General features: G+C 32.1%; 1 pseudogene; it reads left to right on the top strand.

The window, feature by feature from the left end:
* LOC131843566 (fatty acid synthase-like) overlaps positions 1 to 14745 on the top strand; it is a 48810-nt pseudogene that overhangs the window by 33018 nt on the left and 1047 nt on the right.

Genomic DNA, 14745 nt, shown 5'->3' with positions numbered 1-14745 from the left:
ATTGTCGTCGATGGGGATACAAAGTTTCTGCTTCACGTATTAATACATTTCTGCGTTTGTTTAAATTCTATTTTTTATTGTACTGTATTTTTTGTTCATTGTTTATTTGTGCGCAATAAATTATTATTATTATTACTACGTTTTAGGGGCTTATTCCGCGGGGTGATCGATTGCAACGTCGATAAGACTCATGCACATCTTGTATGGGATAAAAATTGGATTACATATATGGACTCCGTACTGCAACTTCAACTCTTCAGTCAGGACACACGCAATCTATACGTTGTTAAGAGAATTGAGGAACTATCCATAGATGTTCAAGAACACTATAATATTTTGTCAACAAATAATCCACACATTCAGAGGCAATCGTTGGACGCGAGACTTTACCCTGTTCTTAATATCGTCAGGTATCAGTTTTAAACTGTATATGTTTCGCATCAGTAATATGATATCACACACCTAGTTAGTTCTGTATTAATTAAAAAATTAGCCATTTTGGAAAAACCACTATAAAGTTTTTGTTTTAAAGTTCAATTTCAAAATCTTTCATTTTTCAAATTTAATATATATATATATATATATATATATATATATATATACGTTATACTATATATACTAGTAGCCCAGTTATCATAATTCATTTAAAATAATAAGTCGAACGTAAAGATAATCATTTATATGAATACGAAATTATGTGTATGTCGACCTGACATGGTACATCGCAATAGCAATGGAACCACTACTTTTCATTTCTAGCAATGGTCCTCCCTCCTATATATTTTTACTTTCTAGCCTTAACTATAGGGTAAAATTATGAATTTTTAGATCGGGTGGCGTAGAAATTCGTGGGTTGCATATAGCTTCAGTTCCAAGACAGGTAGTAATAGATGTCCCTGTCTTAGACAGGCACATTTTTGTGCCTAATTTTGGAACAACTAAAATGAAGGTAAGTGTTCTTAATTCCAGTATTACGCTAATCGTATTACTTTACAATATGTCCTATAATAATAACAGTTCATTAAGTATGAAAAACTACTACACCTTCATGAGTGTCAAACCTGATGAAGTAACCAGAAGAATTAAAACCTGTCAACATCGTGGTGAATGCAACACTGCACACATTTTGCTCAGCGTATTTGAAATAATTATCGGCGAGCCTATCGCCGTCTCTTAAATTAATTTACTTTTATATTTCATTTCCTTTACCGAAAAGTCAGTCAGTAACATAAATTGACAAAAAGTTATAATTGTGTTAAGCAAATCCGAATCCAAGACCTTTGGCTTATTTATTACTATTAAAAATTAATACTAACTAACATTATTAAACTAAAACTAAAGACCTTTTGGTTATTGTTAAATTAGTATAACAAATTTACGTTATCATATAGAATGTCACTTATCATATATTTAAAATACACAATCTTATATTTTATTTTAGCTGGACGATTGCCTTCGAGCTTACATGCAAATGATTACTGAAAACATACAAGCACACAAACTTAAAGTCGTTGAGTCTGTAGACAAAGAATACAAAGATTATAATCTTAAACCTATAATAGGACTCATTGGTAATGTTTTCAATAAACTGATCTTAGTGCAGGCTGAATTGATGCTAATATCAAAAGAAAAAATAGTAAAACCAGCGAAAACAATCGCGGTAATCGATGATCTAAAAGGACTTAATAATGTTGTTTTGTTTGTTGGAGCAAATTTGTTGAACAGACCACCTGTAAGTAAAATATTAATTAAAAACGTCTTTAATTCATCTAGACTGTAAAAAGTCGTCTGTTTAGATACCTCAGTCTCACCTACTTCAGCTGCCAAGCAGGTTGCTTTGTAAGGCGTTTTTCAGTTATAAGGTGCTGATTATAGTGTAAGAGGGATGCATCTTATTCCTCTAGAATGGTAACGCATGATTGTGCTGTTCATCGATGTACGACGGTTACCACTCACATTCAAATGACCGTCAGCATATTTGCCATTACAATTACAAAATTGTATATAAAGGAAAAGTCGAAAAGGATAAACAAAGATGCGATAATATTCATGAAACTGAACAACTCTCTAAAAGACAGGCAGGATCTCTCCAAAGAAACAAAGTGATGAAGCATGAATTTTAAAAACTTTATGCAAATTGCGGTCACGTAATGACTTTACTATAAAATGTTCAAGATATATGTATTTTAAGATTTCTGCTTTGTTTTTTGGTGAAATTGGTTCAGTTTTATAACTTTCTTATTATTTGCGACTACTTTCTTTGTAACAATATGTAGAGGACGACTAACATTATTCAACTTAATTTTCGTTATAAAATGGTAGCTATATTAAAGTAGTACTTACTCAAATGTCAACTGTGTTTAATATCACGACCATTCGTGTAAAGTATTTAAATATTAAAATAATATCAAAACATCTTCAGTACTTATTTTTCATAACAATATTATCTCATAGGTATTAACCAGTGCGGTTGCTACTCTCCGAGCTAAATCCTTTATTATAAGTAGAGAAGTAAATTATCCCAATGTTAAAGAACATTCAGAATTTGATATTATTGCTGTTCAATTTATCGGAAAAGAGTACATAGTGCTTTTAAGACAACGGAAGGCATCTCGCCCGACTAAGTTCATCAAAATAGGAAGTGTCAATGACGAAACCTTTTCCTGGATAAAAAGGGTACAAGAAGAAGTGAAGGATGCAAAAAAGATTGTTCTATATACACAATATGAAGAAGTGAACGGTCTTTTAGGTCTTGTGAATTGTTTAAGGAAAGAACAAAGTGGCGACATTATTTCCTGTTTAATGATTTCTGATCCTATGGCTCCTAAATTTAATCCCAATTTGGAGTTCTACAAAGAACAATTAGATAAAGATATAGCTGTCAATGTTTATCGAAACGTAAGTACCCTAGATATATATATAATAGACCCTTCTAGGTAGATTACATATTCAATATCTTAACATAATTGTATATTATCAAATCTCTAATATCTTCTCTAATAATATATAAAATTCTCCTCTCACTGCTGCTTGAAAATGCTGCTTATGGCTCTCCATATTTAAAAGGGCACCAACCAAAAACTACTACGTAAAATAAAATTGGAATTTTTCACACACCAGCCTTGCTATATGAGCTCTCAAAACATATAAAATTATACGGCTTAAGTGTAAAGTTGAGTGCAAAAATTACAATTGAGGATATAATAGATTTAATAAGTCAGGAAGAAACGAAATTACTTTCCGAACAAACTAACAACATGAACCCCTATTTTTTAATAGCACTATTAATTTATATGGCAAAACAGCTTTTGCCGGGACAGTTAGTAAACATAATAATGAATTATAGGGACAATGGGGAACGTATCGTCATTTGCTAATCAAAGATACCACCGTTACTGCTGACCACGCGTTCGTTCATACTTTCTCAATAGGAAATCTGTCCTCACTGGCCTGGGTCGAAGGAGCCTTAAAAAAAGATAAAGTTCCCGAAAACAAAAATAACGTAGTGTTGCAAGTAAGTAGTAAATAGATTATACTTAGATCTGCTGAATACGCACGATTCATTTTAAAACATATTCCTAATGATTTTGGCCGTCTTGTTTTTAACAATTCATAAACTAATCATAAAACAATTGTTATTGAATCTACAATCACTTCAGCGTTACTGATCAAGCTACTATTTCAAAAAATGTTGCGTTATTAGACAAGATTCGTTTTATTCATTAAATTCATTACGCATAATGTCTATAGTAATAATGTACGTCATTAGACAAGTAAATTTTGATAAAGGCAATACTAGTGCCGAGTAAGTTAATTATAAGTAGTATTTCGCTACATATTTTGCAATTTATTAAATGGCTGTCGAGAAATCATAATTCTCCAAAAGCTACGTACACTGCTTTTGGAGAATAATGATATCTAATCAAATGATTTTTTTTTCTAATCATATCAAAATATCTCTAAGCATGTAGGTCTTATATCAAATCTACCATCAGGAGTTATGTATAATGACAGAATTCAATAACATCCTCTCTACTTACCTCTAAAGATCTATCATACAAATAGATATATATATCTGATAAATGCCGTTTAATACTTTATTGAAAAAGAAGTACCTATTTTTAATAATACATCGCAAGTTTCTTGCTCGTTCTTCTTGATGAGTCTGCGTTCCGAAAGAGTAGAATAAAAAAATATGACTATTCAAAAGTGTTTATTTTAAGTTATTTGAATAAAGATTATTTCTATTCTCTATTCCAATGTTAAAAATTAGTTTCCAGTAATAAAATCGTAATGTTTATTTTATTAGGTCTATAGTACATCGATTAATCTCCATGATGTCTTAACTGCAACTGGCCGCATTTCAAATGTTGCTCTCTCTTATAACAGACTTGCACAAGAGTGCATACGAGTAAGAGATATTGCTGGACGTACATCAAGGTTAGTTCGATGAACAATATTAATAACTATTTCCTTATTAAAGTCTAAAACTTAAGATACTGAGAATTTTTTAGATTTTATAAGTAGCTAACTAGCGCCATGTCCTCTGCGTCACATTTTCCCCGTTTAGGTAAAATTTTTCATTACATCTCTGCTCCTATTGGGCGTAGCGTGATACGTGATACCCTATGACACTCATAAAATAACGTGGCTTTCTATTGTTAGAAGAATTAGTGAATCGGTTCTATTTAATAGTATTTCCAAATCGATACGATATTGAAAGCTTGAGGAAAAGAGCTTATTCCTTCTTAAAAGTCCTGCAAAGCACTTGCAATTCTCCTGGTGTTGCGGATGCTCATAGGCGGCGATAATCGCTTACCATCAAGTGAGCCGCAAGTTTCTTCTCGTTTTTATTTCTATAAACATAAAATTAAAAGAAATATTATCCAGTTATCTAAATTGCAAATTTTAAATAATCTTATAATGAATTCAATGATCTTAATATCCGTAACAGTGGTTCCCGAGTGATGAGTATAGCGAAAAATTCAGCTATAACTAACATGGTAGAATGCAATAAATCAAGTACTTGGAGTGTTCCTGAGGAATGGAGCTTTGAAGAAGCTGCTACAGTGCCTGTGGCTTATGCGACTGCTTATTATGCACTGGTAAGTTTTATACATAACCAATTTATTCAGTAATTCATAGTTTATTCGACATATTACGTGTTCAAATTTACTATAATAAAATTCTTTATATTTTGTGCTTAGGTAATAATAGGACACATTAAGCGTTCTGATTCAGTCCTTATTCACGATGGAACAACCGGTGTGGGACAAGCAACTATCAATATCGCCCTCAGCTACGGTTGCGAGGTTTTTACAACTGTGGGGAGTTCTGAAAAGGAAAAATTTCTAAAAAGATTATTCCCACAACTAAAAGGTAAGTAAATAAAGTTTTGGATGTTTTATACGAATTCATACAGAGTTATGGGACACTCCCGTTGGAGGATCATGAGGCGTTTGAAAATTGGACGCATTCTCCGAAGCACAATACATAATTTAAAAAGATAATTGAGAAAATTGTTCGAAGTATAACTTATATCAAGTAAGTGTGATACATAAGAAGTTGCCGGATGAGCTAGTAATTATATATATTATCTTTATAAATATGTTCATGATACAAATATAATCAACAGTATTATTTATTTGAACTATCAACAGACACCCATATCGGAAATTCTCAAAATACATCATTTGAAAACCTAATTTGTAAAGAGACCAATGGAAAAGGAGTTAATATAGTGCTGAATTCGCTTAAAGGCGATAAGCTTCAGGTAAAACTAAAGTTGTTTTTTTTTTATTAATGTCTGCAGAATTTTTTTCTGATCATAAAAAATCCTACAGTTAAGATTATTGAAAGCAATTTAAAATGAAATATTCTGTAATAAAACAAATATAGTGTAATTTTTAAAATGAAGGGTTTTTCCATATCTTTATTTCAATAAGTTAGGAAATTGTTGCTTTATTTTCTCTGTAATAGCTTCTGTATACTAAATATATCTTACCAGTGTTGTGTTATCTTAATAAAAAATTATTAATATTATTTATATTGTCATAACCTACTTTTACCGGTTTACTACCCTGACTTACCCCCAGGAAATTGATTGACTGTAAAAAATGGCAGTAGACTCGCTTCTTTTACGCTAAATACAGATATGCCGTGTGAAATATAAATCCAAAATATGCACATCATCGACATTGACCATGCCTTTGACTACTCCATCTGAGATGATAATCCTAGAAATATGTTTGTTTTATGTATTTATAAAAAAATTGGCATCATCCATTAGGCTTCCATCAAATGTCTGGGTTATCGTGGCAGGTTCCTCGAGATTGGCAACTTCAGTAATAATACATCCATCAACATGTATTTGCCAAAGGAGACCTCTTTCCACGGTATTACACTGGACTTTGCTTTGCACGAGTCAATTAATTTGAAAACGGTTAGTATTTTTATTTTGTAAATTTATATCGTTAGTTTCGGAAATTTCTTTTCTATTGTAACTTATTACTTACAACTTCCTATTCCTTGTGTTCATTTATATATTGTTTTTTAGTATTGAAATGTGTTACCTTTTTCCTTTTCTTCTTTTACAATAAAGAACTGAGTACTAAGTTGTTAAAATAAAATGGATTTTAGCGTTGATCACTAAAGAGCAAATATATATTTTCATACTAAGATATCTGAGAATTATTTTTTTTCTATACATCTCGCACGCTGTACAATAGAATGCATTATCTCATTCATTTTGTAATTTTTTAATTAATACCGTTTATTATTTAGCTTGCGATATATTTGTTTGGTACTATCAAATTATCTACGCAGGACATTTTAGCCGCTTATGAACGTCAAGTTTTTTGTATTTATATTTCTTCCCTACTGTCCAGTTCACTATACAGATTAAATTGAGAAAACTGGCAAGGAACTCAATTTTTTTTAATCATTCTTTTCTATCTGTGGTTATATATAGGGGGCGTGCGAATGTGCAATGAAAAGTTTCCTATCATATTACAATTACCAGTAGATAAATATAACATTTCATATTTGATTAGTAAATACGGAATTCTTTTAATTCTTCCTTCTTCCAACAGAGACTACATGAACTTATTCTATCTGGAATTGAGAATGGAACCGTTCGGCCGTTGACATATTGTGTTTTCGAAAAAGATGAAATTAATAGTGCATTTCATTATTTGGCCGATAATAAACAGATAGGACAGGTAAGCAATTTGGAAGTATAGAGATATTTTTTCTGTATTGGACCTTGCATATTCCTCCTTAAAATGTCGGCTACTTACGTGCAAATCCATTGGTGTTACGGATGCCACAAGCTCATTTGACTTCTTTGTAGTAAAAATAAACAATTTCACATAACATATATTATATAGTTACACTTATCTCAATTTGAGGCAGGTAGTGACGATGGAAAAGCAAATAGTATACCTCTGTCTTCTCTACTCTCCTCTACTTTCATACACCAACCTATCCTACAAGTTTGCTGATTACAGATACCTCATATATTATTATGTGTTACCCATAACTTCGTCTGTAGTTCAACTTTTATGCAGACGAAGTTGTGTGTAACTATTCCCTACTTCACTTCTAGATTATTTCTGGGATAAATATAAAACATTACTCTATTTAAAACCTTATATCTCCAAAATTCATTAACGGGATGTTAATGACTATCGATATTTAGCCGTTGAGTCGTAATAAGATAAACAAACCGCTAGACATTTTCACATTCGTAATATTAATATAGAAAGTCCAATTGTGATATGACAGCGACGAACTGATATAGACGTAAAACTCGTGATATAGTCTATCTCAATGTAAATATAGCTATTCTTTAATTAAAACGATTGAAGCCATTTAAAATGGGTATCAGGTTATATATTTATTAAAATTCTTTAGATCTTCAGTTTTCGCATTTTTGTAACAGATTATAATTAAAATCAGAGACGAGGAGCGTACTAAACAACCAGTTCAGCCCAAATACTCCCCCATGGATGCTATTCCCAGGTATAGTAAATATTTTTAGTTATACATATAAGATATCAGTTAGTCTCGCGGACTCCAAAACGCTTTGACTAATTTGTATATTTTTTCTTTGATAGCTTTAACACATATTTAAATATAAATGGAAAAGAATATCAAACTGAAAAAAAATATCTAAAAAATTGGTACATTAGTGCGTAAATTTTAATAGACTACGTCTAATGGTGGTTGTAGATGATGATCCAGGTGGAAATATCAGACAATATACAAAACTGTAATTTCTTTTTAAATTGACAAGAACAATAACTATATGTAAATTCTTTTTTATATTCATCTGTTAGTATATTTACCAATACACCCTTTGTAATCATAACAAAACAAAATTGTGGACCTAACATGACACATTATTAGCAATGAAGCAACTACTTGATATTGATATCAAAATTTTACAAAAAAATTACCAGGTATTGGTGTCAAGAAAATCAAGTGCAAATAATCGTAGGCGGTTTAGGTGGAATAGGTCTAGAACTGGCCGACTGGTTCATATCAAGAGGTGCCAGGAAGATTCTACTCACTTCTCGCCGAGGAATCAGTAATGGATACCAATCTTACAGATTACGGTAAGCTATAATTATGATGTACCAGCTGTGCCCGCGGTTCTACCTGCATGAAATTTATATATAGCCTATGTGTTATTCTGATATTATAAACTATGTATATTACTATTCATCAAAATCAGTTCAGTAGTTTTTGCGTGAATAAGTAACAAACATCCATACTTACAAACTTTCGCGTTTATAATACTAAGATTAAGATTTTATCATTAATTGCTAGAACTGGATTTTAAGTTCAAAACATAAATAAATCAATCAAAGTAATAGCAAACAAGAAAACAAGGTGATGGTCCACCTGGTGATAAATAGTAACCGTCGTCTATATACGTAGTATAACCACCACATACCACATTATCATGTGACGTCCCTGATCCATGCATTGCTATTCCAGAAGAATAAGATGTCATGCCTCTTATCTTGTATCTTCTTATGACGACCTCAGTGGTCTAGTGGTTTAGCACACCGCCTTACTTCAGATGGTCGCGGGTTCGATTCCTGGCACGGCACAAACATTTGTATTCCTGGGTGTGATTGTTTGTATCGGGTATTTTCTATGTATAATATGTATGTATTTACGAAAAAAAATGTATCTATGTATTTGTATCAGTTATCTAGTACCCATAACACAAGCTTTAGATAGCTTAATTTGGGTCTAGATGGCGCTGTGTAAATTGTCCTGACATTATTATTATTGTCTGCTTTATCTCACAAAACATAGTTGACAAAGTAAATCTTGACGGGTGAAATAGGTAATAAGTAAAGCACATTTAGATAAGTAGAATATGCTTCATTTGCATTATACAATGATAGAAGATAGATGCAATTAATTGATTAACTAAACATATGTGTATACAATGAGGCGGCCTTATTACTGAAAGCTATTTTTTCAAGGCAATCTTAGAATAACAGATACAATTTTGGGAAATAGTGGTTGACATGCAAATAAAAGTCAGTAAGAATAATAATATAAATAACAAGGAAGTTATTAAATTATTGTTTTTACATTTTCATAAGGGTTTGGACCACTAATGGCGTTGACGTGCGAATTTCTACTCATGATATCACAACGGAATCTGGTTGCGAGGAAATGTTGAGAATGGCCAACACAATGGGCCCCGTTGAATCCATCTTCAATCTTGCTGTTGTTCTAAAGGATTCTATATTCCAAAATCAAACACCAGAAACATTTAAAATATCATTTAGACCCAAAGGTCTGGCGACAATGCATTTGGATAAACTGTCAAGAAAATTATGTCCAACGCTGAAGTAAGTATTTGAACTAAATATTTATACATCTTCAAGTTTCTTATGCAACTGAGGAATTAGAACTCAGGAAATTATGTTAGGACACATCTAATGTAACAACTGCCTATATATATGAGTAGGTTCAATGACATCATAATACATTTTGTGATTCAGACACTGATATTCCTGAATTTTTTTTTCGATTTAATTTTATTCTAAAATTTAACTGAGATATATAATGTTGTATGATATGAAGGATTGAGATGACATAAGGTTTATACTTCCAAATCGGAACACAATAGCAGCTTGATGGCAAAAGTAATAAAGATAAAGATACCGAAGTACACGATCTCAGTTAAATCGGAGCATAAAAACCTGTTATATTAAATATTTTGTATCCTTTAGGTCCTTTGTGATGTTTTCATCACTTTCCTGTGGTCAAGGCAACGCTGGACAGACCAACTATGGTTACTCCAATTCCGTGATGGAAAGAATCTGTGAAATCAGGAGGAAAGTCGGATTGCCTGCTCTTACTATTCAGTGGGGAGCCATTGCAGATGTAAATAATTTTATCAGATTTCTTTTCAATAACAAGTTTATAAGGCTTGTTACTAACAATGGAACATCAAAAGTGTCCCATTATTAGGAACAAGTCTCTCTTTATAACATCAAGATATTAGCCTAATATTACCACACTGTTTTCATTTCTAAAAGCACGGGTATTTTTTTCGGTTCTTCATCTTTCAGGATGTTATAATAATAAAATGTATTTACCATACATTGTATCTCCACTATTACTACAATAAGATTTAAATTCGTAATACTCTCTCCAGTTACGTATTCCTTACTTTTTAGGAGCTCTATTAGCATTTTATTAAAAAAAATATGAATGTACCTAATAGAAACAGAGAGAGCTGAAAGGGATTTGTAAAAAAAGGAAATATAATATATAAAGGCAAGGCAAAGATGATAGGAGAGTTACGAATGAAGGTTCAAAAATTAATTCACTGTCCATTTTACATTCTATAGGTTGGCGTGATAGCTGAAACGCAGCAGGATGACAAAAAGTTAGAAATAGGGGGTACATTACAACAAAGCATAGCATCTTGTATGCTATATCTGGATAAGATGTTGAAACAAGACGATACGGTAGTATCTTCAATGGTTGTACCCAAGAAACATGCTGCAGAAACAGGAAGACGAACTGTCACAACTGCAGTGATGATGGTCGGACCAATTAGGGAAACCATTTCACAAATTAGCACGTTAAAAATACGTGGAAATATAAAAAATCAGACAATTCGTCTATATTATTATTATGTTCTCTTACCTTCTTAAGTTATTGCGAGAGCTGATGGTAGTCTATTCCTACGAAATACAGACAATGTTATATTCACCACCATGTAGATTGTTTTTTTATGTAATTGGAAGGGCCTCCTGATGTTTAATAGTAACCGTTGCCTATATACATGAATATTACTATGGACATCACGTTATCATGTGACATCCTTGATACAACACATATATAGCCATTCCAAAAGACTAAGACGTCATACCTCTTAATTTCATAGAACAATAACATGGCAATGACTACCTCAGCTGGAACTATAATGGTAAGGTTGAATTACCACAACGCACTCTTTTCACAACAGCCCAATTGAATTCATTGATATTTTGCATGAACTAATTTTGAGTTTACAGAATGATGGAGCGCAACGTGATGATCCTGAGTTACGAACTTTGATTTAGCTTAGTCAAATTTTTTTCTAGGTATTAAAAACATGCAAACTGTGTCGCGACAAATACCTCTGGCAGATTTAGGATTGGACAGTATGATTGCTCTAAACATCAAAAACACTCTTGAATTAGAGTTTGAAATCTTCCTTACTATACAAGAAATTAAAACAATGACTTTCACCAGGTAATTAATGTTTTTGAAAGTTTCTGTCACTGCGTTAGAATTTTTTATTTAAAAAAACTAAGTATAAGAACTTCTGAATGGTCAGTCATTCTTTGATATTAGCACCATATTCGAAGATTTGGCCAAGCAGGGACATGAAAGAACTCGACTGCAGATTTTTTAAAACTAATATTGAACATACTTAGATATTATTGATTTTGTTTAAATAAAAACTATCAAACAGCTTAAAGTAATAAAGAGTCTTAAAAAAGATTATTTTCTAAAAAAAAATCTTAAATTAATTCTTTCAGGTTAGATAAAATATCAGCAACGCTATCTGATGACAACAATAATACTGGTGATAACACTGAACGCGATTTGTTAATAAAAAATAGCGTAGAAACAAAGATTGAGAAGGAACCAGTTATTTATAAAACAATATACCATACAAATGGAGTTAAAGTTAGTGCTACTAGTATAATATGATATAGCAATTGAATAGATGCTTCAACTGATAATCTATTACCATCAATGGAGATTCTTATGGATTATGAAAGGAGGGTGCTACTTCTTAAATGATTAGTATCTAGGCTAGACCAGTGAAAAGATTTAATGATTGATTTTAGAAATTATAGCACTAGTTGCAAATTTTTAAAATTTGTCGCTTATAGTGGGAAGTAGATCCTTACTAGTGTAGATTAGTGGCTCCATTATTAGCTATATGCTATATCAAGCTGTATTCAATACGGTTTATTCTGGAAACCATTGCAATGAATTAATTACTGACATTATAAAAGTCTATATTTTACTAATTAAGTGTATTTTAACGGAAGTCTATTTCGGTACTTTATGGATTTACATTGTCGTAGCCTGTTCGCCGAACAGTTAACACTAGGCTTCCAAACTATATTCAAACTCTATTCATTCAGAATCTCTATTCATTCACTATTATGCTTCCAGTAGCGGTGGTCAGGTTTGAGCATTGAATATTTATGGTACGACACACAAAATAAAATAATATAAATCTGTTAAGTCACCATAAATTTCATCATCACCATCATCCATTGGCACTCTGATAGCATAGGTGAATATTACATCATCATTGTCAACGAAAAGACTATGGATGTTCACACTAGAATTATTTTATAAGTACTTAATTTCTAAATATGTTTCTTTAAGAGAGAAAAAGAGAACCATGAGGAAATGGCCATAATGTTTGTACTGCCAGGTTTAGATGCCAATGCAACAAAGAAACTCAGCCATAGACTAAAAATTAAAGTCTGTGTATTGGAACTAGAAAATAAAGAACATAACGAAAACTGGGAGCAAATAGTGAAAGGACTGTATCAGGTAAGAATATTGTAGGATGTTAGCACAATAGTGGTATTTGCAGTAATAGTATTTCCGAATGTGGTGTTCTTAATGTTTGAAAATTTATATCCCATGATCTAAGAATTGGAATGTCGTATTTTATGTACTTATTTTTATGTTTATGTATTATAAATACATATTATTATGATTTAATCTTATCGCCCATTCACGTTATTTTTAATTTTATTATTATTTCAAGTACTAGTTACTCGCCCCGGCTTCGCCCGGGTATACATGTATTATACATATAAACCTTCCTCTTTAATCATTCTGTCTACATATTTAAAAAACCGCTTCAAAATCCATTGCGTAGTTTTAAAGATTTAAGCATACACAGGAACGGACAGACAGCGACAGCGACATACTTTTATACTATGTAATGATATTACTGGAAGAATAATATGTATCGTATTGTTTTTATCTATTTGGAATGACAAACAAGCAGACGGACCCACCTGATGTTAAATGCTAATCGTCGTTAATATACCTAGTCGTCTATAGACTATGGTCATTACGTTATCCTGTAGCGCCTGTAATATTACTATTTTTTTTGGTATCGGCCAGATTTTAGCTCATGACCTCTTGAGCGTAATTAATTCTCTCATATAATATTAGTAGCATTTCATAAGTCCGTCAGAGCCATTAATAATAATATTATTGTAATGATGATTAATTGTTTTTGGAAATGAAGAATGGACCACATTTTAATATATCTTTTGGCGGGTTCGATTTCGATTCGAGTCGCACAATATATTATTGTATATATGTATATACATATATATGTATGTACTTACAAAAAAGGGATAAATATATTAGTTGTTTAGTAACCGTAACAGAAACTTCACTTAACTTAGATTTACATAGCACTGTGTGAATTGTCCAGGATAAAAAATATGCATAGACAAAATATTTCTGTTCTAGTTAGCGATATCTCACCTAACATCTGGTGCCAAGTTTTGTCTCGTCGGATACAGTTTTGGCACCCTACTTGCGTTGAAATTAGCCTGGAAACTGGAGAATCGAGGTAAGATTTATATCAGCCATCTGGTGTATATTTATATTAAACATACTAAAGTGCTCCATTTCTTTTTGAATTGTTTGATATTCTTTTTATAAAAGTATAATAGCATATACACAGACAAGCCACATGATGAAAAGTGGTAGCCACCATCCGTGTACAAAAATGCATCGTGACCATATGGATGAATGGCGGTACTCTTCCGTTCTAGCGTGCGTTTTTCTAAAAACTTTTTACCACGCATAACCACATTACAGAATCACCTTCTAGCAAAGTTATTTCCAAATCGATATGATATTGAAACCTCGAAGAAAAGAGCTTATTTCTTCTTAAAAGGCCGACAACGTACTTGCGATGCCCCTGTCGTTGTAGGTGCTCATGGGCGGTGGTAATCATCTTACGATCAGATGAGGCGCGACCTCGTTTATTCCCTGTGCTATTAAAAAACAAGTTATCTGATGACCATGATAATCCTCATCACTTATCTCAGAAGACTACAAAGTCTTTATTAGTGTCATTAGTCTATAGAACTAAGGAATTATACCTGCATATATAATTACAATGCTATATGTCACTGTTGGAATGGAAACCCACCTTAC

Source organism: Achroia grisella, unplaced genomic scaffold (genome assembly GCF_030625045.1).
Source record: "Achroia grisella isolate CSIRO2021 unplaced genomic scaffold, CSIRO_AGI_Agris_v1 utg319, whole genome shotgun sequence".
Taxonomy (NCBI): Eukaryota; Metazoa; Arthropoda; class Insecta; order Lepidoptera; family Pyralidae; genus Achroia; species Achroia grisella.
The sequence above is the reverse complement of the archived record's forward strand: the minus strand, read 5'-3'. Positions and strand labels throughout refer to the sequence as shown.